Source organism: Ceratotherium simum, chromosome 15, assembly GCF_057802395.1.
Source record: "Ceratotherium simum simum isolate JZ-2026a chromosome 15, ASM5780239v1, whole genome shotgun sequence".
NCBI classification, from domain to species: domain Eukaryota; kingdom Metazoa; phylum Chordata; class Mammalia; order Perissodactyla; family Rhinocerotidae; genus Ceratotherium; species Ceratotherium simum.
In genome coordinates, this window is record NC_141914.1 from 51,037,977 (window position 1) to 51,062,572 (window position 24,596).

At 41.8% G+C, this 24,596-nt stretch overlaps 1 protein-coding gene across 7 annotated transcripts in view; it reads right to left on the reverse strand.

Annotated features, from left to right (window-relative positions):
- The window catches only part of GPR160 (G protein-coupled receptor 160), a 38,973-nt gene extending 14,611 nt beyond the window's left edge, over positions 1 to 24,362 (reverse strand). For 2 of the 7 annotated variants that reach the window (XM_087440047.1, XM_087440046.1), the window contains exons 1-2: positions 24,169 to 24,362; positions 23,322 to 23,446 (exon numbers count right to left, since the gene is read on the reverse strand). The gene's annotated coding sequence lies outside the window, so the exon portion shown is untranslated. Of the gene's footprint in view, positions 1 to 3,463; positions 3,745 to 21,118; positions 21,347 to 23,321; positions 23,447 to 24,168 lie in introns of all 7 variants that reach the window. The other 5 variants (XM_087440048.1, XM_087440044.1, XM_087440043.1 and 2 more) reach the window with 5 other exon arrangements.
- Positions 24,363 to 24,596: the final 234 nt, after the last annotated feature.

A 24,596-nucleotide genomic window follows, 5' to 3' on the forward strand; every position in this document is an offset into this window, starting at 1 on the left:
ACCAGACATTCTGGGCCTCCTACAGACCAAACCTGAGTCTGATCAAACCTCTGGATCCAGCTGCCAATTTGCAGGAAAGAAAGAGGACACAAAACCAGGAACAACCCAGATTTCTATCAACAAGTGAATGGATAAACAAAACAGTGGTATATCCATGCAATGGAATGCTACTCAGCAACAGAAAGGAAAGAACTATCAATACGTGCAACAACAGAGAGGAATCTCAAAATAATTACACTGACTGAAGGAGGTCAGGCAAAAAACAAGAACGCATGCTGCATGATTCCATTTATATAAAATCTTAAAAAATACATACTCATCTATATGACAGAAAGCAGATCATCAGTTTCCAAGGAGATAGGGAGGGGCAGGAGGGAGAAATTACAAAGGGCCACAGGGAACTTCTGGGGGTGACAGATGTGTTCACTACCCTGATGGTGGTGGTATTTTCATGGGTGTAGACATATGGCAAAAAATATTCAATTGTACACATTAAATATGTGCATTTTATTATGTGTCAATTATACTTCAATAAAGCTGTTTTTAAAACAGGAAAGAAAGACAGCGAGGGACACCCTGAGCTGCACCATGAGTGTGCAAAGAGCAGAAGTCACACGGGGACAAACTCCAAAGGGCAAATGGTCCAGTTCTTCAACAGATGAACAAGGGGAGCAAAGGAATGGAGAAGTCATCTATAGAGTAAAAAAAGAGACTTAAAAGACATCTCAAATAATTTTTTTAAAGGGTAAGACTAAAGTCTCCAGGGATATACATTTGGGTGATAAAATGTGTGGGTGATATTTTTTAGAAATGCAAGAAAGTTATTACTCTATGAGTCAAGTTATTTGGGGGCGAGGGGCTGGGATAGGAGAAGTCACCCAGAAGGGGCTTACGGCACAGAATTCTAGTTCTTTATCTGAGTGGTAGTTACAATGGTGTTTGCCCTATGATCATTCATTAAGCTATACATTTTTGTGTATGGCTTTCTGTATCTGTATTTTATTTTTCAATAAAAAGATAAAGAAAATAAAAAAGAATCAGGATGAGGTCAGGCTCTTTAGCAACACTGGAAGCCAGAGATACCTTTGACTTTAAGGGATTGATAAATTCAACCAAATAAAAACAACACTTCCTGGCATAAAAACCATAGGCAAAATCAAAAGAAAACAACAAACTGGGAAAAAACATTACAAAATATTAATCTCCCTAATTTGTAAAGAACTGTTGGAAATCAAACAGGAAAAAGATCAAAAGCCCAATAGTGAAATAATAAAATGAGCAAAGGATTTGAGGAGACAATTCACAAAAAAAGGATAAACGGGCTTTAAACATAGGAAAAGATGGTCAGCATCACTTACAAAAAATAATGTTTGCCTCTTAAAGGCTTATGCACCCCTATGTTCATCGCAGCATTATTCACTATAGCCAAGACATGGAAGCAAACCAAATGTCCCTCGACTGATGACTGGATAAAGAAGATGTGGTATATATATACCATGGAATACTACTCGGCCATAAAAAAAGACAAAATCGTCCCATTTGCAACAACATGGATGGACCTGGAGGGTATTATGTTAAGCGAAATAAGCCAGAAAGAGAAAGACAAACACCGCATGATTTCACTCATATGTGGAAGATAAACCAACACATGGACAGATAGAACTGTTCGGTGGTTACCATGGGCAAGGGGGGTGGAGGGCTGGGCACAAGGGGTGGAGGGATGTACTTATATGGTGACTGACAAACAATAATGTACAACAAAAATTTCACAATAAAAAAAAGAGAACAAAATTAAAAACAAAATAATGTTTGCCTCTGAAAACATAGGCAAACCCACAATTCATGAGCAGAGTACATCTGTGAGGTTGCAGGAGTGTAACTGGTTTAACTCCTGTGACAAGCCATCTGGCAATGTCTACCAAAATTACAGACAGACAAACATGTCCTTTGAGCCAACAAGTCCGCTCCTAAGTAATCCTACAGATTTACTTCCATGCATTAAAATGAAGTGTTTATAGATTATTCACGGAAGCACTGTTTATAATAACAAAACAATGGACACCATCTAAATGTCCACCACTAAGGAAACCGTTAAATAAATTATGACACAATCTACCTAATGCAAGACTGTGCAGCTGTCTTAAAAACGACACATCTCCGTGATGCACTGCTAAGGAGAAAAACAAAGAACAGTACATAGAACAGACCACCATTTGTGTAAAAGGGGGGAGGAAAAAGAATACATAGTCAAATATATTCCACATATGCATAAAGAAACTCAGGAAGGATGCTTAAGAAGTTAGAAACAATGGTGACATGGGTGGGAACTTGGCAGATGGGGTCATGGATGGGATGGAGACTTCAATATATACTTTTTTCCTACTATTAAAATTCTCCTAACCATGTGAATGTATTAAATATTCGAAAAATTAAATACACTGAATAAGGAAAAACCAAATAAGTTATCTACAAATTGGTACAACTCTCAATTATACAAATGATTTAAGTATCCAGTTTACTTTAAAAAGCTTTTAAGTCTTTAATGAAAAAAGTTAATTTCCAATGTAGAATTCTATACAAGCTAAATGGTCAATTAAATGTAGATATAAAACAAAGCCATTTTTAGGTATGTGAAGTCTCAAAAATGTTTGCATCACATGAAGTTCTTAGGAAGGCATACTCCACCACAGTGAGGGCATAAACTAAGAGAAAGACACAGGATCCGGGGAGCAGGGGATGCGTTGGAATAGAAGAAGAAGGATCCCGAGGCGGGAGAAGAAAATCTACACACCACATGTACAGCACACAACCCAAGTGAGAGTAGGGCATATGGCCCTGCGAGAAACTTCCACAAGATGGAAATCAAATACCTTTGAATGTACTTAAAGAGATTTATAGAAGAGGGAAGAGTTTGTGGTTGAATTAATGATAAGAATAGAGAAAGAAGAAAAAAGACCACTCAAAGGAAAACAAACTTGTTCAGGAAAGGAAACGTAATTGTTATATATGACATTGATTAGCTGTGGATAGTTTTTGCAGAGTCATAATAATATTAACACTGAATACTGATCTAACCACATCATAACATAGTTATATCGATAGCATGGGGTCTAGGGATTGTTCATGGGTAGTGATGGTGATAGTGGGGCCTGCCAGCAAGGCGGAAGAGGGCTAAATAATCATCTTCCCTTTAGGAAGTCAACAGGTAATGCTTAAAGTGAAAACCGTAACTTAAGCATGTTACCGGAGGTACGAAAGTAAATACCATCAGTCAGAGGAGTTGAAGTTGCCTGTGGGGAGAGCAGGCAGAGAAAAGGCTCTTTTTTTCCTCCTGGAATAAGCCTTATGACCCAATCAGATAGTCCTTTGAATAATGTACCTTTGTTACTTGGGTAAAAATTAAAGTTATATTTAAAAAAGAAAACAAATTTCATTTTAAAATTAAAGACTGTACTTCACCTACTTTAGGGTGAACTGTTCTCCAACATTTTTCCTATCTTTTCTGTCAGGACGCTGATGGCATCTTACGATCACTGTTAGGCGGATGGTGGCTGTGAGGTAGCTGCCTCTGCCCATGCAGGAGTGAGCCCAGCGGTTATTCCTGGTGCTGCGACTGGGCGGACGCAATCAATCACTCCGTGTTTTGGTCAACCACAATTTAAAGACTATTTGAGAACTCCTGGTGGGTGTTTGAAATCTCTGTTGGCACCTTCTGGTAAGATCAGGAAGCATCAGAATTTGCAGCTTGGAAGAAAATCCCAGACATAATAATGGAACACTCTTTTTTTTAAAAAAACCAGCTTTATTAGAATATAATTCACGTCATACAATTCATCCATTTAAAGTGTAAAATTCAAAGGGAGTGGAGCAGTTCTAAATGCCGTACCATACAGAGTGTTTGATGGCACAGCGGGTGGTACTGTGGGGAAAAACATAGGTACTGAAGACTAAATTGAAATGCAATTCAGAAAAGCTGGACATTTAATGTGAAGAAGTTTAGGACTACCATAACCAATTTATTTTGCTTATATCTTCCTAATTATGCGTATACAAAAAAGATATGCCAAAAAAACTATGACGAAATAAGTCTAAAGGAGCTTTTCCAGTAAGTATAGATAACTCTAAGTCAAAAAACATAGCATCATAGTTTGGCAGGGTATTTTTCTTTTTAGTGGTACATAAAATAATGATGTCTTACAATTGATGGCATGTTAGACTGGATAAAATATGGTAATAAAACTCCTAAAATAAAAAATATTTTTTAAATCAAAAAAGAAAACATACAGAGATATTATATAATTATTTAAAATGTCTTTGAGGACTATTGAATGAAATGGAGAATTGTCAATAATATAATATGGAGCAAAAAGAAGAAATATAAAAAACCATGACTGGTGCAATTCAATATTGTTTAAATATATGTAGACTGGATGGAAATATACCAAAGTTTAATAATCGTTATCCTAGGTAGTGTGGTCTTATAAGGCTTCATTTTATCTCTATATTTTCCTACTTTTCCTACCATGACTTTTGATTTGATGATTGGACAGGTAACACCTTGAGACTATGCAGCTCCATCTTCCTAAATAAATACAATACCCTTATTTTACCCCTGAAATTAAATAGTGACATAATTATATCTAATAAACAGTTTATATTAAAAATTCTGCAACTGTCCCAATATTATCCTTTACAGCTTTTTAAAAAAATCTAAGATCCAATCAAGGATAAAACATTGCATTTAGTTGTCACGTCATTTTAGTCTCTCTTAATTTAGAATAGTTCCCCTGCTATTTTTTCTTTTTGATCCTTCATGCCACTGACATTTTTGAAGACTCTAGGCCAACTGTCTTGTAGAATATTGCACAATCTGGATTTGTCTCATTTTCCTCAGTATTAGATAAGCACTTTTTGAAAGAAAACTATTTAGATTATGTATCCCATTATGACAATTTGTCTCACTACTGGTCATGTGAAGTTAGATCAGTTGATTAGGGAGGTGTCTGCCATATTCCTCTACTGTAGGGGTATTTTCCCTGTTGTAGTCAGTAAGTAACCTGCAGGGTAACACCTTGAGACTATGCAGTTCCACAACAAAGTTTCCCCTAATAGTTTTAGCATCCATTTATCATCCTTGCCTGAATCAATTACCATAATGGGAATTGCAGAATAGTGATTTTTCTAATTCTATGATTCATTCTGCTTTTATGAGCTCGCAATTTTTTCCCCTGGAAATATAATATGAATTCATGGATTTGTTTTTATTCTGCCATTGTTATTCTTTTGAATGCCTAAATCTTCCCAAATTCATCCTGTCAGAGTTCCTTCAAGTTGGCTCCTGTGTCCTCTTGACACGTCCCAGTCTCTAAGCACTTGTTTGCTTTCTGGCATCTTGTACTTCTGTTGACCCAGAGTCATTTTTTCAAAGAAGCCTAGTTCCTTTCAGTAAAAAATGGTACTTAGAAAGCAAAACCTGGGCACTAGGTGTGCACATTGCTACTGGGGTGTCATTGTGTCTAGGCCCTTCTAATGGACAAGGCTAGAAAAAAAAATTTTTTTTTAAATCAAGAGTTCATACTGATAACCTCAAATTCAAGGCTAACATCACAGTATTATTCCTCACCTTATCTCATTCTATATATATATTTTGGGGGGTGAGGAAGATTGGCCCTGAGCCAACATTTATGCCAATCTTCATCTATTTTGTATGTGGGTAGCTGCCACAGCATGGCTTGATGAGTGGTGTAAGTCTGTGCCTGGGATCCAAACCTGTGAACCTGGGCCGCCAAAGCAGAGCACATGACCTTAACCACTATGCCACCAGGCCAGCCCCTCATTTTATATTTTTCTCTCCCTTCTCCCACAGTGAGAACCTGATTCCCGACTACATTAGTATATTGATTTATCTAACTACAATACATACTAAATAGTTTTCCAAGTTACTACACTGATACCATTGCCAACAATTCATCACATAAATAAAGTGAACATTTCTTTCCCACTCTTTTTGTCCCTAGGCTATATCCCACTACAGGTGTAAAGTCTGAGCATTCTGTTAAAAAGTTAACTTTTTTCCTTTGTGCTTATGTAATCAATTTGATATACCGTTTTTTATTATTAGTTGCTCTTTGTATACTCAATTACAGGATTTGCTTTCTTTTCATTTAATTTTATATAATTGAATATGTAAAATATTTATATGGTTCAAAGTCAAAACTATATAAAAAGGGATAGTCAGCGGGCCGGCCCAGTGATGTAGTGGTTAAGTTCAGGTGCTCTGCTTTGGCAGCCCGGGGTTTGCCGGTTCGGATCCTAGGTGCAGATCTACTCACCGTTCATCCAGCCATGCTGACGTGGCATCCCACATAGAGGAACTAGAAGGACCTACAGCTAGGATATACAACTATGTACTGGGGCTTTGGGGAGAAAAAAGAAAAAGAGGAAGATTGGCAACAGGTGTTAGCTCAGGGCCAATCTTCCTCAAAAAAAAAAAATCAAAAGCACTTTAAAAAAAAAAAAAAAGGGATACTCAGAAAAGTCCCATTTCCATCCTTTTCCCTTCCACCCATATTCACCCACCCCTTATCATTTGTTTCTGGTTTATAGTTCCTAAGCACCTTTCTGCAAAAATGATTTGTGGAGGTGTTTCCTCTGGAATAATTACCAGAAGTGAAACTGCTAGGTCAGAGTAAATGCTTATATACTTTTTTAGATACTGCCAAATTCTCCTCCACAGGGACTGCTGACTTTTATTCTTGAAGGATGGTTTAACTAGTATTAAATTCTAAGTTGAAAATATTACTCTCTTGTGTTCTAAATTCTATTGTTGATGAGAAATCTGTTGTCAGCTTAACTGTTGTTTCTTAGAAGTATGGCAGAAACAGTTAACGGTTCTTAAAATTTGTGTCCCCTTCTTTTTCTGAAGCACACTGCTGACCTATACTTATATTTCCCAGTCTCCCTTGCAGTTAGATACGGCCACATGACTGATTTCTAGCCAATGGGATGTGAGCAGAAGTGACATAAACCACGTCTGGGCTGAGCTCATTCCCCCTTCCTGTGGGCAACAGAGCAACTCTGAGGGACTCATGGTGAAGGTGGCAGAGCCACCGCCAGCTGGGTCCCTGAGCACGCAGAGCCACCCAATGGACTTGAAATACTCACCAGGACTGTAACACGAGAGAAATAAACTTGTACTGGATTTGAGCCGTTACATTTTTGGTCATTTTTACAGCACTTCAGCCCGTTCTACTTAATACAAAATACTTTTAACTGGTTCTTTTCCATATCCCTCCCCTCTTGCTGCATATGTACCTGCTTCTATTTCAAAATTTATCCACTGTAAGCCTCCATTATATCTTTTGCCTGCTCTCAGCCTCATGTAAGTATTCTTCACCAGAGCACCAACTTATGAAATGTGGTATTCTGCACATACTCGTATTACAGTTATTGATGGCTCAACGACCTGGTGATTCACCATGCCCAGGGGCTGCTTCTGCCAGGAAAGCCAGTCATTCTCCAATCTGAACTTCCTACTTACAAAATTAATTAGCCTTCACTTGACTCTGTCCAATTTATAAGTATCCAATTTATCCAAGTACCCAAATATACAGTTATTTTGACTTCTGTTTCCAGTATTTCTGACACACAAACATATACACAATACATCACTAGTTGTGGATTAAAATTGATTATGCAGAACTGGGTCCCAGAGTGATCTCTGAAAGGTTAGCTGATAAGAGCTATCCCACACCAGCACCTTATCCTTGATAATGTCTCTGATGACCTTCCCACCATGTAACTATAGTATCACCTGAGCTGAACTATGTTTCCCTGGGTTGTTGATGATTATGTTATACATAATCAAATCAATAGCATGAGAAAGTCAAGATATATGCGCCCTGCTTCCTCCAGATCCTTGCAACATTCTTGAAAAAATTAGGTTACACTGATATGATTCGGTTTTCCATACAGCTACCATTAATTTTTACCCAATGTTTGCTTGTAAATTAAGCTTCTGGTGATGTATATTTTCACATATCCCTCCCTCACCATATGACTGTGTCTTCTTATTTACTGCAAATTCTACACATATATTCACCTCTTCATCATTTTGGTGAGAATAGATAATTAATACAAGTACAATGTTCAGAGTTAAGGAGAAAGGAGTTCCATACCTTGTATTAGTGATTCAGTTTTTGCTTCCAAATTTTAAGAAAGATATCAGTAAACAGGAATATACCTAAAGAAGTCAACAAATATGGGAAAGAGATTCATAAGAGCAATAGTTAAAAGGTTATAAGAATGGGAGTTGTTCAAAAGTGAGATATGTTAGTTTGGGAGCTAGTGTTTGTACCACCACCAGCAATGTCCAAATATACATGGGACGACTGCTTAGCAAACATGCTTACAAAAGGAGTTTAGTCTTCAAAGGACCATTTGAACTAGAGATTGCTTCCTAGTTCTCAATGATCATCGTCAAATTTAGTCTCGCTCTTAAGCAAAGGAGGGGGTTAAAGCATACAGTGACCTGGAAAGCACCAATCAGAAATCTGTGCTCAGTAGCTCCTGAGCCCTCACTCGAAGTCCCAAGCTGCTGAACTCAGCTCCTGGGATGACTCAACAACCAGAGAGATGACTCCATGGCTCAAGCTCATTTGTTCACGGCTTCTGAAAGCATGGCTCTGTCTGTCACTGCCGAGAAAGTGAACCATGCCAATCACCTGAGGGAGATCCTTGTCTCAACATCACACAATCTGGGATAACCGACCCAATCAAACAGCGTCTAGCTCTCCCAAAAGTCTTTGCAACAGCATTCCAGACCTAGGCCAGCTTACGCTACTACCATAAACACTCACCTGTTTTGTTTCCATTCCCTCAGGATTTGGAAAATATAACATACACATCTCCTCAGATTGATTTTTTTGAAGTATGACACTAATGGTGGACGTTTCAGAGATTAAGAGAAGTTTTTGGGGGTAGAGAGACTCCTCAAGTAAAATAATTCTACCTAAATATATATGGGGCTTTTTAGTTGATAAAATATTTTATGGAGATTATCTGATTGAAAGTGTCTGGATCATGCTCCTGAACCTACCTACATTCCATGAATGATGTCAAGATGTTCAAGTGTTAAATTGAATAATAGTGGTCTTTTCCCTACTGTGAGGTGAGGAGAAAGTGCCAAAAGATGAAAAAGAGACATATTCACATGAACAGAATAAAGGAAAACAAACTATATGATCTTGAGAGATGCAAAAATGCTTTTGACAAAATTTAACACCCATTCATGATAAAAATCTCTCAGCAAAGCAGGAATTGAGGGAAATTTCCTTAACTTAATAAAGGACATCTATGAAAAATCTACAACTACCATCATACTTAATTGTGAAAGACTGACCACTTTCCCCTTAAAATTGGGAACAAGGCAAGGATATCTGCTCTGATAACTTCTATTCAACATTTTAGGATATCCTAGCCAGTTCAGTGAGGCAAAGGGAAAAAAAGGCAACAAAGATTAGAAAGAATAAAGTAAAAGTAAAGTATTTGTAGATGATGCTTATATATACAGAAAATCCTAAGGCATCTACCAAAAACTTACTGGAATTAATAAGTTAATTTAGCAATTGCATATTATATGCAATTTAGCAAATTGCATATATATATACACACACACACACACACACAAAATTTGAAAATGTAAAAAATACCATTTACAATAGACTAAAAAATATAAAATATATAGGAATAAATATTTTAAAATATGTACAAAACATCAATGCTAAAAGCTATAAAACACCACTGAGAGAAACTAAAGAAGACCTAAATAAACGGCAAGATATACCATGTCCACAGATAAGAAGATTAATATTGTTAAGATGTCAATGCTCCCTAGATTGATTGATTCAGTGTAGTCCTGATCAAAATCCAGCCAGGCTCCTTTGTAGAAATTGACAAGCTGACTCTAAAATGTATAAGGAAATGCAAAAGGCCAAAATAGTCAAAAAATTTTGAAAAAGAACCAAGTTGGAGGACTTACACTACTTCATTTTAAGACTGATAAACTATAGAACTGAAGACAGTGTGGTTCTGGCTCAAGAACAGACAGACAGACAAACAGAACAGAGTTCAAACCACTTGATTTACAACAAAGTATCAATGCAATTCAATGGAGGAAAGGAAAGTCTTTTCAATAAATGGTGCTGGACCACCTGGATAACTCTATGAACAAGAAGGCTCTAAATCCTACCTCACACCATACATACAAATTAATTCACAATGGATCACAGGCCTAAACATAAAAGCTAAGACTCTAAAGCTTCTAGAAGGAAAACAAAGGAGAATATCTTTGCCACCCTGGAGTAGGTAAAGAATTCTTAAGCAAAACACAAAAGCACCAACCATAAAATAAAAAATTGATAAACTGAACTCACTAAAATTAAAATCTTCTGCTAAAAAGAAAACATAAAGGCAAAAAAACCCAAAAAACACTGGGAGAAAATATTCACAACACATATATCTAACAAAGGATTTGTTCCCAGACTACCAGACTGGACTATCTATCTATCTACCTACCCACCTACCTACCTACAAATTAATAGTAAAAAGACAACTCGAAACAAAAATGAGAAAAATACTTGAAAAGACACTTTGAAAGGAAAATGTACAAATGATCAATAGCATGTGAAAAGGTGTTCAACATCATCAGTCATCAAGAAAGAGCTAATTAAAACCACAATGGCATACAATTTCACATCCATCAGAATGGCTAAAATTAAAAAGACCAATATGAAGTATTTGAAAAGATATGGGAGTATAAATTGGTACAACCCCTTGAAACAGTTTGGCACTTAAACATTCACCTATTCTACGATCCAATACTTTCAATCCTAGGTATTTGCCCAGGAGAAATGAAAATATATGTCCACAAAAGGACTTGTATGACAACAGCAAATGCTGGAGACAATGTGGAGCAACGGGAACTCCACTGCTGGTGGGAATGCAAAATGGTACAGCCACTTTGGAAGACAGTTTGGCAGTTTCTTACCAAACGAAACATACTCTTATCATACAATCCAGCAATCGCGCTCCTTGGTATTTACCCACAGGAGTTGAAAACTTATGTCCACACAAAAACCTACACATGGATGTTTATAGGAGCTTTATTCATAAGAGCCAAAAGTTGGAAGCAACCAAAATGTCCTTCAGGAAGTGACTGGATAAACTGTCATTATTCAGCACTTAAAAAAAAAAGAGCAACCAAGCCATGACAAGACATGGAGGAAACTTAAATCCTTAAATGCATGTTACTAGGTGAAAGAAGCCAATCTGAAAAAGCTTAATACTATATGATTCCAAAAATATGACATTCTGGAGAAGGCAAAAACTATGGAGACAGTTAAAAGATCAGTGGTCGCCAGGGGTAGAGGGGAGGGAGCACAGAGGATTTTTAGTATCACTCTGTATGATACGATAGTGGTGAATACATGTCATAACACATTTGTTCAAACCCATAGAATATACAACACCAAGAGTGAACTGCAATGTAAACTATAGACTTTATGTGATAATGATGTGCCAATGTAGGTTCAAAAATCGTTAACAAATGTACCACTCTGATGGGGGATGTTGATAATAGGGGAGGCTTTGCGGGTATGGAGCTAGGGGTATACGGGAAATCTCTTTGGGAAATTGTACCTTATGCTGAATTTTGCTGTGAATCTAAAATTGCTCTCAAGATAAAGTTTATTTAAAACAAGCTTGTTATGAGGCTAGACAATTATTTCTTAGATATGTAATTAAAAATACAAACCATAAAAGAAAAGAAATCCATAACTCAGACTTCATTTAAAACTTTTTTCTTTAAAAGGCACCATTAAGAAAATAAAAAGAGGCTTAGCGGTTAAGTGCGTATGCTCCGCTACTGGCGGCCCAGGTTCGGATCCCGGGCGTGCACCGACGCACCGCTTGTCCAGCCATGCTGAGGCCGCGTCCCACACACAGCAACTAGAAGGAAGTGCAACTATGACATACAATTATCTACTGGGGCTTTGGGGAGAAAAAGGGAAAAAAAAGAGGAGGACTGGCAACAGATGTTAGCTTAGGTTAGACTGGCAATAGATGTCAGCAAAAAGAGGTGGATTGGCATGGATGTTAGCTCAGGGCTGATCTTCATTAAAAAAAAAAGAAAAGAAAAAGATGAGTCACAGATTTGGAGAAAATATTTGCAAATCATATATCGGACTTGCCTGTAGAATTTTAAAAATATTTTTATTTTAATATTTTAAAGAATATTCAGAAAATTTTGAAACTCATTAAGACGATGGTGACCAATTAAAAAATGGGCAAAAGATTTAACTAGACACTTCTCCAAAGAAGATATATGAATGAATAATAAGCACATGGAAAGGTGCTCAACATCATTGGTCATTAGGGAAATATAAATTAAAACTGCAATGAGATACCATCACACATGCATCAGAACAGTTATAATCAAAACAATTAACAATATTGAGTGTTGGCGAGAATGTGGAGAAATCAACACTCTCATATACCGTCGGTGGGACTCTAACATTGTACAGCCACTTTTGGAAAACAGTTTAGCAGTTTCTTCAAAAGTTAAACATAAACTTACCATATGATCCAGTAATTATACTCCTAAGAATCTACCCAAAAGAAAGAAAAATACAGATCCACATAAACACCTGTAATGAACGTTCACAGAAACATTACTTATAATAGCCAAACCTAGAAACAATTCAAATGTCCATCAACTGGTGAATGGATAAATAAAATGTGGGACACCTGTAAAATTGAGTATCACTCAACAATACAAAGGAACATGTTGCTGCAGCATGGATGAACCTCAAAAATGTTATGCTTAAGTGAAAGAAGCCAGACAGAAAAAACCCACACATTCTAGGAAATATCTAGAAAAGGCAATAGACAGGAAGTAGATCAATGGCTTCCTGGGCTTAGGGGTGGGGACTGACAGTAAACTGGCAAGCAGAAACTTCAGGGGTGACCAGAAATGTTCTAAAATTAGATTGTGGTGATGGTTGTACAAGTCTATAAAAATCATAGAACTGTACACCTACAATGGATGGATTTTATGGCATGTAAATTACACCTCAATAAAACTATTTTTTTAAAAAAGGACTTGTACAAGAATGTTCATAATAGCTTTATTCATAATAGCCAAAAACTAGAAATGAACTGAATGGTCTTCCAAGGAGAATGGATAAATAAATTGTGGTATATTTAAAGAATGGAATATTAGTTATCAATAAAGAACAACAACCTACTGAAACACATAACATGCATGAATCTCAAAAACATTATGTTGACAAAAGAAGCCACTTCTGTCCTCCTATTGCATACTATATTCCATTTATAAAAGAGTCTAGTCTGTATTGTATTCTATTTACATGAAGTTTAAGAACAGGCAAAGCTCACTTATGGTGCTAGAAATCAGAATAGCAATTGCCTCTGGGGTAGGGAGACTGCCTGCAAAGGGGCACGAGAGAACTTTCCGGAGCATGAAAACGTTCGTTCTGTATCTTGACAAGAATGTTGTTTACATGGGTGCATAAATTTATCAAAATGCAACACTTAAGATCTGTGCGTTTTTCTGTACCTCAATACATTTTCATTAAAAATGCCAAAAAAAAAAAAAGACTTACTATTAGACAAACTCTGAATCAATCAATCACACTTCCTTCTACAAGGTATGGGGGGTGTGTGCTATTTGGAAATCATAACATGTCAAACAGTTAATATAAATGAGTGGCTAATGATTTAATACTCATTTTTAAATGTTTTAATTATGTCGTGTCATACACACATATATATTTAACATATCTATGTTATGAAACATAATCAAACTCATTTATCCTTTGTATGTTCACTCACTCTTTACTCGAAAAATATTTATGGAGGGCCAAAAATAAAAATATATTCCAGGCATCCAAGTTCAAAGTGTGACTCAATCACAAATACAATGCTGATATTTCACTTTTTCTTTATGTCAAAAGCTGAGTGTACCTTTCAGAATACAGTTTACTTAACATGAGTTTCCTGGTCTGCTCTTGGGAGGAAAAAGTGTTAGATAACCTAACAGTCCCAGACTTAGGAAGCAAAAATAAGTTCAGTGCTAATCAGGTGCAGCAGATTCAGGACTAGTAAGCGAGGTTGTCATTTTAGGCCTCCACTAACTGCAGGTCCACGTGCTCCACCTCCCGCCCCCTCCAGCCACTGGAAGGTGAGGCTAATTGTGCAGATACACCCCGAAGGAAGCTGCTGCCTGGTCAGTGGCATCTATTACAACTCAGGACTCAGGCCAGGAGGAAGAGAATGCCACCACAACATGCAGCCATCCACCCTTCCGGTAACTTCCCCTCCACTCCCCAGGCCCCTTAGAGTCAAACCTTAGAGTCTGCTCTAAGCCATACCTGCTGGTGTGATGATGAATGAGGCATGACCCATGCTCCCCAGAGACCTCTACAGACCACACTGCCCGGCGCCTGGGAGGGCCGATGTCAGGGCACTTCCTAGACGCCTGGTGCGTTTTAAAGAGTGTTTAAATGTTCATACCTGTTGTCCCAGTATCTCCACTCCAGGAATTTATCCTAAGGAAATAATCAGAGTTGAAGGAAGTAACTACTGCCTGAGCAGCTCACTTCAGCATACTTATAATAGCCCACAGAACACTCTCCTACCCCAAAAGAATCAAAACTGAAATGCCTGACAGTAGGGAAGCAGTGAAATGAGTTATGATAGTCATAAGATAGACTACTATCTGCAGTCATAAAAGACAAGCTTTTCAGAAAAATTAAAGAACTGGAAAATGCTGACAATACAATAAATGACAGAAACAAGATAAAAGCTGTATAGATCAGGGCTTCTCACAGGGGGATATACTGGAATTCCCCCTGCCTCCCAGAGATTCTGCTGATCCCTGAATCAGTGTTACTGAGGGTAGCGTGCCCTTGTCCTTAGATAGTCTAATGGTATGGGGGATGGGAGGTTGAAAACCAGTGATATATAGAGTATTATCCCAATACTGGGTAAATAGGAAAAATGTATGTATATACACATAGACCAGAGGTAATTAATGACAGGCCATGTGTGATTGGTAAGGTCATGGCCTTGTAGACCAATACTTCTCAAACTTGAATGTGGATCTTGTTAAAAGATGGATTCTGATTCAATATGTCTGGGGTGGACATGAGAGTCTGCATTTCTTTTTTTTTTTTTTTTTAATTTTATTTATTTATTTTTTCCCCCAAAGCCCCAGTAGAGAGTTGTATGTCATAGTTGCACATCCTTCTAGTTGCTGTATGTGGGACGCGGCCTCAGCATGGCCAGAGAAGCGGTGCGTTGGTGCGCGCCCGGGATCCGAACCCGGGCCGCCAGCAGCGGAGCGCGCACACTTAACCGCTAAGCCACGGGGCCGGCCCGTGAGTCTGCATTTCTAACAAGCTCCCAGCTGATGCCCGTGCTGCTGGTCCACAGGCCACACATGGAAAAGCAAGGCTGTAAATAGCCCAGACCCTGGAGGGAGAGCCCACCTGCACCCACAGTGACAATCTCTGGTTGGTGAGAGTATGGATGCGCACTTACTTTTTACACTCTTTTTATTATGTAGGGGAGGAAGAAATTTTCCTCTACCCTTCCAGATTCTTCTGGCTGGTCTAAGAGTTAAATGGACATGAGACAGATTAATAAGAGAAAATCAAATTTAACTGCATACATGTGGGAACCCCATATACATGAGAAGTTCTGAGACAAAAGGGTACAAAATGAGGTATAGATGCCATCTTGAGCTAGGGAATGGGAGAGGAGAGGAGGAGGGCAACTCACAGGACGATAAGAAGAGCAGATGTTCAGTAATTAGAGGTTTGCCCTGCCACACAGACACTTCATAAAAATTTATTTCTGGTAATAACTCTTTTTACGGGCAAGTCTCCCAATTTAAATTCTTTAAGAGACAGTTAAAAGTTTCTCTTGAGCCCGCAGAGTCTCGATTGCCTTCAGCTCAAAATACTCCACATGCCAAAGTGGCACATCCTGGGGAGGCCTGTTCTGAATCTCTTCATTTACCAGATTTTCCACAACGAGAATTTATTGCTTTTGTAATCAGAAAGAAAACTTTTCACTATTCAAAACCTTTGAGTCAGTAATTATAGTAGTAATTCTTATAGGAAAATCCATCCCAAATCATGTGAAATGGAACAGAAAAGTAAAAACACTGTCTCTACTCACAACACTTCTGACACCAAATGTGTGGGTTTTTCCACAGCAAGCAATTCTGACACTAACTACCCAGAGTTAGTGAAGACTCCATAGGCTAAGGGCTCAGTCCCACAAGACTTCTTCCCACTTCAGATGCCAGTCACAAGTGCCAGGTAGTCACCTATACTTCCACCAATGGGCTATAAATCAGGGGTTCCCACAACTCCCTCCTCAGGTTCAATAATTTGCTTTAACTGTTTACAGAACTTAGGGAAACACTTTGCTTACTATAACCGATTTATTATAAAGCATACAACTCAGGAAGAGCCAAATGGAAGAGATGCATAGGGCAGGGTATGGGGAAGGGGTGCAGAGCTTCCATGCCCTCTCTGGGCACACCACCCTCCCAGCACCCTGATGCGTTTACCAACTCGGAAGCTCTACAAACTCCGTTGTTTAGGGTTTTTATGGAGGTTCCATTACATAGGCATGATTGATTAGCTCAATCTCCAGCCCCTCTCCACCCACTGGAGGTGGGGGGGCTGAAAGTTTCACCCCTCTAATCCTGTGGTTGGTTCCTCTGGCAATCAACCCCCATCCTCCAAGAATCACCTCATTAGCATAAATTCAGGTATGGTTGAAAAGGGCTTATTATGAATAACAAAAGATGCTCCTCTCACCAGGAGCTCTGTACCAGGAACCAGCGATGAAGAACAAATACATTTCTTTCTTATTATACCACAGAAGCAAAGGTTTATGTACATTCAACTTAGAATGATTTACAATATCAGAAAATGAGCAACCACCTAGGTCTCTAATATTAAGAGAATCACTAAAAAAGGCTGAAATAGCATGTAACTATTATAAACGATATTTGTAAAGACATGGAAAATGCAGTGATAAATTTTAATCACAGTATGACAACTTTGTTAAAATGCTAACATAAAAATGAATTAAATGTTTATAAAAATGTAAAAATTTATTAACTTTATAAAAAACAAAAGCAAATCAAAACAAAACAAGATGGGAAGGAAATATGCCGAAATGTTAATGTCTTTGGGTCCTTGGATACTGGAGTCTCAGATGACTTTTTTCCCCTTCAACTTTCCAGAACAAAATAAAGTTGAGAGGAGGGAAGGAGCCTGTGCAGGATTAGGAGGCAAGGACACCCATGGAAAATGGCAGAGGCAGCGGAGACAAACTCATTCAAGGGCTGGTTAGAAGGGAGCAGGCTTGGGGGCCTATTAGCTGGGGGATGGGGTCGGGGTGTGGGGGCTGTTCCATATCTCACTGGAACACCTGGCTGGGAGTGGAGGAGGAGAAAGGCAACTGGTTTAGTGAAGGTCTGGACCTGGGGCACGAGGAGGAAGGAGTCCAACAGCCACTGCCTCTCCTCCTCCCTGAACCCCCGCTGAACATCCATTTCTCCCATGAATGAGTCTGGGCAGCAGCTGTCAAGAGGGGTGACCTCTGCCTTGGCTGCTTTGGGGGACTAGGAGGGGACAAGCTGCCCCTCCATCCAGCTTCCCTGGCCACAATGGGTGCTTTCCACTTCCTGGGAACGCCTCAGCTATCAATCTCTCCCTTTCCCTCCCCAGGATGTCACCAGTCTCCATGATGCCTTAAGGGCATAAGGAATATGAACTCATGTGACCCTCTCCGATAAAGTAAAATGAACGGCCCATTCCTATGTTCCCACTTCTGGGCTCACTTCTAGCCTGAACCTCAGTTCACTTTTCTACCTCTCCTGACAGGCAGAAAGGCAATAAAAACAAAAACAAATAAACCTGCACCACCAGTGGTTAAAGATCAAATTAGATAGCCCTTTTAAAAATTATAAAATGCTATGTAAATATTAGTTAACAGTATCTTTATTATTTCTCCAAGTTAAAAGGTAAACCTGCCAGTGTACCTATTCTGTGATTTCTCCACTACAGGGCAAGTCGGCCACAGCACTTCACTGCCTGTGTCAGAATTTCCTAAATTTTCGTCAGCCCCTCACAACATTCCTGTGAGGTACGCCTATCCTTGGATGCACAGGGGGCTCAGTCGGCCACGAGCGCCCACCCAGAGGTGGCAGGGACCCCCGAGTCTGCCCATGCTCCACGCTGACACCAGCCTGCTCTTCCTCAGTAAGGTGGAGTCTGCACCCGCATGCAACGCCAGGGGACTCCATCTCCTCTCCAGTCAGTGCGCATTTTAATCCCCAAACAACAGAGCCAAAGCCCTGGGTTCAAAGCCGCAGGTCTGACCCGGTTCTCTTCATCAGTGGCAAAGCTGCTGCTGCACCAAACACCCTGTTAAGACTCGTGATGGAGGATGTTTCCCGAAGGCCACGAGGCAGCCCAGACAGGCAGCCACAGTTCACTGTGAAAACAGGGAGGTCAGAGCTGGAGAGCGTTTCTACCCTGTAGCCTTTCTTGGAAAATTATGGGGGAGGGGCCAGCCTGGTGGGTAGTGTTTAAGTTCACGTGGTTCACGGGTTCGGATCCCAGGCGTGGACCTACACACTGCTTATCAAGCCATGCTGCGGTGGTGTCCCACGTACAAAATGGAGGAAGATTGGCAACAGATGTTAGCTCAGGGCCAATCTTCCTCACCAAAAAAATAATAAAATTAATAAATAAAATAAAATTATGGAGGAACAATCGCCCAAATAAAGGCCAAAGCCAAGGAGGCAGGGCTCTAAGAACAACAGTAATAGCTAACCCACAGTGAACCCTTATTCCATGCCAGGCACTCAACGTGCCATTCAATCCTCACAGCCTGGCAAGGGAGGTATTATTATGACTTCCATTTTACACAGGAGAAGACTGAGGCACACAGTGGTTAAAAAAAAACAGGGCAAGGTCACACAGTAGGTGGTGGAGAACCAGAAATAAATCCAGCCATCTGGCTAGAGTCCACACTCAGGATCACTCTGCCTCACTCATGCTTGCTCTGGCCGACAATCAGCCCCCTTTTCCTGGCCATCTGCCTATTGAATCAGGGAGTCAGGAATCACCCACCTGAGGGAACCCACACCCACAGACTTGAATCCCAGAGTTCTCCGAAAGGATCCAATCAACCGCTGGCCTGGCAGTTACAAATCACCTCAGCCTCTAAACTTCCTCCAACCAAACGAGGCCTTCCACGTGCAGCCCTCCTTTGCTGCTTCTCCCTTCGCACTGAGGTACGCACACGCCTAGACTGTCCGTTCTAGTGACAGGCCTCAAAATAGCACCGGACATTTCCTCAAAATCACTCCACAAGGTTGCATTTGGGCTATTTCCTCTTCCCTTTCTGGGCCTCACCCACACCACACCCACAGCTGCGAACACTCAGAATTCAGGGGAAGGAAACAAAAGATCTAAACAGAAGCTTCAGCTGTAATGCAACTCCAGCTACAGTCAGAGGCGAGAATGTCTGTCTCATGACCCTTAATCAAAAGTTTCAAGACGAGGAAATGAGGCCACCCTTGGACTCGCAACACAGAAATCTCTCAAAGGCTGGACTCTGGGCGCCTCAGTTCCTCATCCCTCAGAGCTTCCAGACGGGGCCGTGCCTAAGCAGTGCGCAGGGCAGTCTTGTCACAGCTAGGGAGGGGTGGGAAGGGAAGGGAGGGGGGAGCACCTCTGCAAGACTTGAGAGCCCTCAGAGCAGCTACAGAGAGCCAACGCACAAGCTCGGGATCCACTCAGATCCCAACGTCAGGCTGCTTAAAGAGGGAGGGCTCCATGGCGCCCCACTCCCACAGGACCCATTTTCCCACTCACAAAGAGTCAGTGGTTTGGGATTTTCCAGGTGCTCCTTTTCTCTGCTCAGCCTGCCCACACACGTACTCCAGTTTGGCTGTATCGCAGGGTAGCAAACTCTCAAGTTCTATGTGAATGAGTAAATGAGGCAGGGTGTGAGAAGAATGATGGCATACCTTGTATTTTTCTGACATAGAAGCCCTACAGAGTAAACACAAGACTCTTCATTCCCTCAAAAGAATACACTCTTTCCCATTCTTTTTGGGACAAGAGCTTCCCAACCTACCTTTTGTTATCCCATTTTGGAGAGACAGACACGTGGAAAGACCTCTTGCTGCAAGAGAAACAACAGAGCAAGTGCAATAGTCCCCCACCTGAGGGGTGGGGACACTTTAGGGAGCGGTGGAGACCAGGGAGAACTAGAGTACACTACCCTTCTCTAGTGAGACGGCTGCTCCAGTACCACCTTCAGGAAGTCTTGGGGTCAGAATATTTGAAGTCTCCCAATTTTTAATGTTGGTTCAGTTTTCTTTTTAACTCTATGCTGGCCTGAAAAAACATCTCTGTTGGTTGGATGTGGCCTGTGCCCCCAGTTTGTAAGCAGGGCAGTTGAGTGTGGTAAAAAGATAGCTTGCCTAGACCAACTAACCAACTCTTAGATGTGTAGCTTTAGTGTGCCAACTCTTTAGTGTGTCTGCTAAAGGTAGTGTGGAACCGCACAGAGGCTAGAAATAAAGTAAATTCTAAGATCCAACAGATTTGAATTTGAACCCCGGCTCTCCTTTTACTGACTGCAAGACCTCGAGTGAACTATTGACCTCTCTTAGCTACCAATCCATCTGCAAAATGGGCTGATAATACCCAACTTAGAGAGATTTGTGAGAATTAAAAACGTGTGTGTGTGTGAAGACTACAAGGAACTCTTAATAAATGTTAAATTTCCTTCCCCCATATCTCTAAAGCAGCAACTTGGCAAGTCTTAGCTTCTTTAGATTGCAACCTTCTCACCTGTTAAAAATTAAAATAATCTTCCAGCACCACTGCTCCACCTCACGGGATGGGATGAAGTGATGGAGATAAAAGCAAAGTGCTTTTTACAGCACTTTTACAAACTAGAAGAGTAGTATTGACTAGACTGCCAACACGCTTACCTCTCCTTTCTAGGCCAACAAAGCAGCCATTTGCTTTTCTAATGTGTTTACATCCTTCAATAACGCGATGTGGGGAGAAGCTGGCGTCCCATTTGTGGTAACTCCTTAAAGTGACTCTCAGCAATCAACTCTCCAGAGTCCTGTTCCACCAGCCTCACACAGAGGAGAGTCAACGTGAGGTCACTGCCTGGTCACTGAAGGCCCCACCAAGTTTTCTCTCTCCACGCTCTTGTTTTAGAGAACAGAGGTAGAAAATAAAGTCACTTAACAGTTGCATATTTCTTTTATTCACACCAGGAAAACTGAGTCACAAGCAAAATGATTTCATGTAAGTACCATCCTGAATTCACCATGATATTTTCCAACTGTAAGGGGATTTTTGTTGGTTCTCTCATCTTCCGTTACACCGCGATGAAACTGGGACAGGCTTTCGCATTTTCTCAACCCAATCTGACTTAAAGCATCTTCACAACTTCCACACTAGCGGATCGACACGGGCAAGGTCTAGACTGAGGGGATTCACCTAACACTTTGACTTGCAACTACCACAGATATCATTTATTTGGCTTGTTTTCTCTTAAAAGCAAAGAGGCATTAAAGTCAGTTCCACTGAAGCTACCAGCAATGTGAGTTTATCTTTCAGGAGTTTGCCTCCCCTTCCTCCCTCTATGGAACTCTAACAGCCCCTCGAATAATCATCACTTTTCCAAAATACTAGTCAAGCATGACAGAATGAGTAGGAATTATATAATAAATCCAGAGAGGGAAAAAATGAGCAAGTTGGGTGAATACATAGATATTACTCCCCGAGTCCCTCCTCTTCAAAGCAGGTTCTTGGAAAGAAAAAGAACAGAGCAGAATTTTCTTAGGAGTCAGTTCCTTGCTAAATATTTACAGGTCATGATGCCTGAGGCAAACAAGGTAAGGGTGTGAAATGGGCAACACACAGATCAGATCTCTTTCACATAGCAAGTAGATCTCCACTCATTGTGTGATTTGTTTTCATAATGCACTTTTTATTGATGTATACAATGCTTCCGGAAGTGTACACATATCCTAAGTGCATATGGATGTGTTCACTACTCTGAGCTCTGTTTTTGATGAGCATAACTTGGAAAGGATTGGGGCAGCTCAGAAAAATGGCTAACACATTTTACACAACCTGTCTGTTTGGAGACAATTCAACCTCCAGGCTTGCTAATATCCTTTGTACAAAAAAAGCTGACCCAGCATGCACCTGCATCAACTTGATCCGCTCAGCTTTGTCACATTCAGCAAACACCCTCTGCCTTCTGAGCAAAATAAAGCCACATCCCCAGCAGTGAGAAAAAGAAGACGTTTTAGAGAGTCTGGAGAGGCAGCCTTTACACCCAATTTACAAATAGTGAGGGTCTGTGCAAGGCCTTGGATTCAGAATCACTAGCGGTGCCTTCCAAACCTACCTTCTGCAAAAAGAGCTCCACAGGTGGTGGTGGTGTTACTTTTAAAGGAAAATGCCAAACACACAAAAGTAGAGACAATCGTGTAAGGACTTCCATTCCCGCACATCCTTCATTCAGCTTCAACGATTAACAACTCAGGGCCAATCGCCTCTCATCTGTTCCCCCCTCACTTATCCACTAGCAGCACTCCCCAAAACTAGATTATTTTGAAGCAAATCTGCAACCTATATTTCAACTTCAGAATGTATTTCTAAAAGACAAGAGTTTTTTAAAAAACTATAATCATGATACCATTACCAAAAGTAACTAAACAAAACTAATATCCTTAATACTCTGAAATAACCAGTACAAATTTCCTCTCTCGGCTCCATTTTTTAAAAACGTTTTTCATCAAATCGGGTTCCAATGAAGGATCACACACTGCATCGCCGCGTTAAGGTCTCTTCAAAAACCACGGGTTCCCTCTCCCCGTGATTCTCAGGGCAGCCAGGCTAATCCCCATTGGCAATTCCCAATAATTCTATCCCGGGGATACCACAAAGAAACTCCGGTCTTAGACACTGTCGAAAAAATAATATATACATATATTAATTAGCCGTTTTTATAATTAAAAAAGTTAAAAAAATAATCTGCAAAGCACAAGCTAAACGATTTGACCCGAAGCAATTAGCAGTTCGGAGAGCCACACACTGATTCACGTGTCCTTGGCAACTCTGATCCGTGTGGCTTTATCTCAGCGGTTTGAGCAACACCCGGCTTACCCAAGCGGCTTGCGCAAGGTGGGGGCGAAGCGAGCGCGCTTCCTCGCAGCTGGACCTTCCTCCGCCGGCCGAGTCCTCGCGCTCGGAATGCGGGGGGCGGGCCAGCCGCCACCTCCCCAGGCCACCTGCCCAGGTGAGAAAAAGAGCTCCAGCCAACGAGTTCCGGAGGGCGGTCCCAGGTTATCCAGAGAGAATTCTGAGCCAGCCAGGCTGGTCACGGAGGAACCGACCGGAACACCACGGTCTCCGAGAACAAACAGCCCTGCAAAGCCCTGGGGCTTAATCCCAGTGCCCGGCGCGCGCCCGGGCACCGTCCCCAACGCCAGAGGGCCAGGAGAGAGGACGCAAAGTCCGCCCCAACTACACGTGCGTGTGTGTCCGTGCCTGTATACACCCACCTGTGTGTGCCAGGGAGGAGAGTGAAAATTACATACACCCATTTCTATACATCACCTGTTTTATAATGTTTAAAAGCTACCTCCCCTGGAAATGGGGTACGAGGGTCTGGGTGCGAGTATTCTCCCAACTCCGGCCATCAGGTTCCATCCCGGCCCCCTCGGTCCCCAAACCCACGACAGATCCCAGGCGCGAAGGGTACGCGATAGCCCCCAGCCGAAGCGGCCAGGCTGGGGCGTCTGTGGCTTTCAGCCAAGAGCCCCGGCCCGCTCCACGCTCTCTCCAGCCCCAGGAGAGAAACCCCCGCCTCTGGATCCCCGAAGGGGAACAGCCCTCCGCCCCGACGCGCAGAGCGCCCACCGGGGGAGCGGGAGCGGCGCAGGTGCCGCTGACCCCCCGGACCCCGGGCAGGAAGCAGCGGCGAGCCGCCCGGGGTCGACCCCGCACTCACCCGAGGCGCGGCGGCTCCCGGCTCGCGCTCCGCGGCCCCGGCGCCGGGCGCCCCAGCAGACTCGCGGGGAGGTCACCGCCCGGGCACCTGCCGCCCGGCCAGGTGACCGCCGAGGGAGGGGCGGAGGGCCAACGCTCCCGGGAGGAGGGGTGCGGGCGGCGAGCACGGCCCCCGAGCCCCCGCCCGGACCAGGAAGTGTGGGCGTCCGCGCCGGGCAGCTTTTGAGCGCGCACGCCCTGCCGCGACCCTGGCGGGAGACAGGTCGGAGGGCGCCGCCTGCTGGCGGGGCGGCGAGAGGTCACGGAGGCCGCCACCCGCGACCCGCGGGAGAGGGGCTGGGGTTGAGGCTGGCAGAGGGGATGCCCCGGGGGTGCGGGGTGGAGGGGGCGGGGAGCGGGAGCCGCCTGGCGCTTAGTGAGACCCACTTC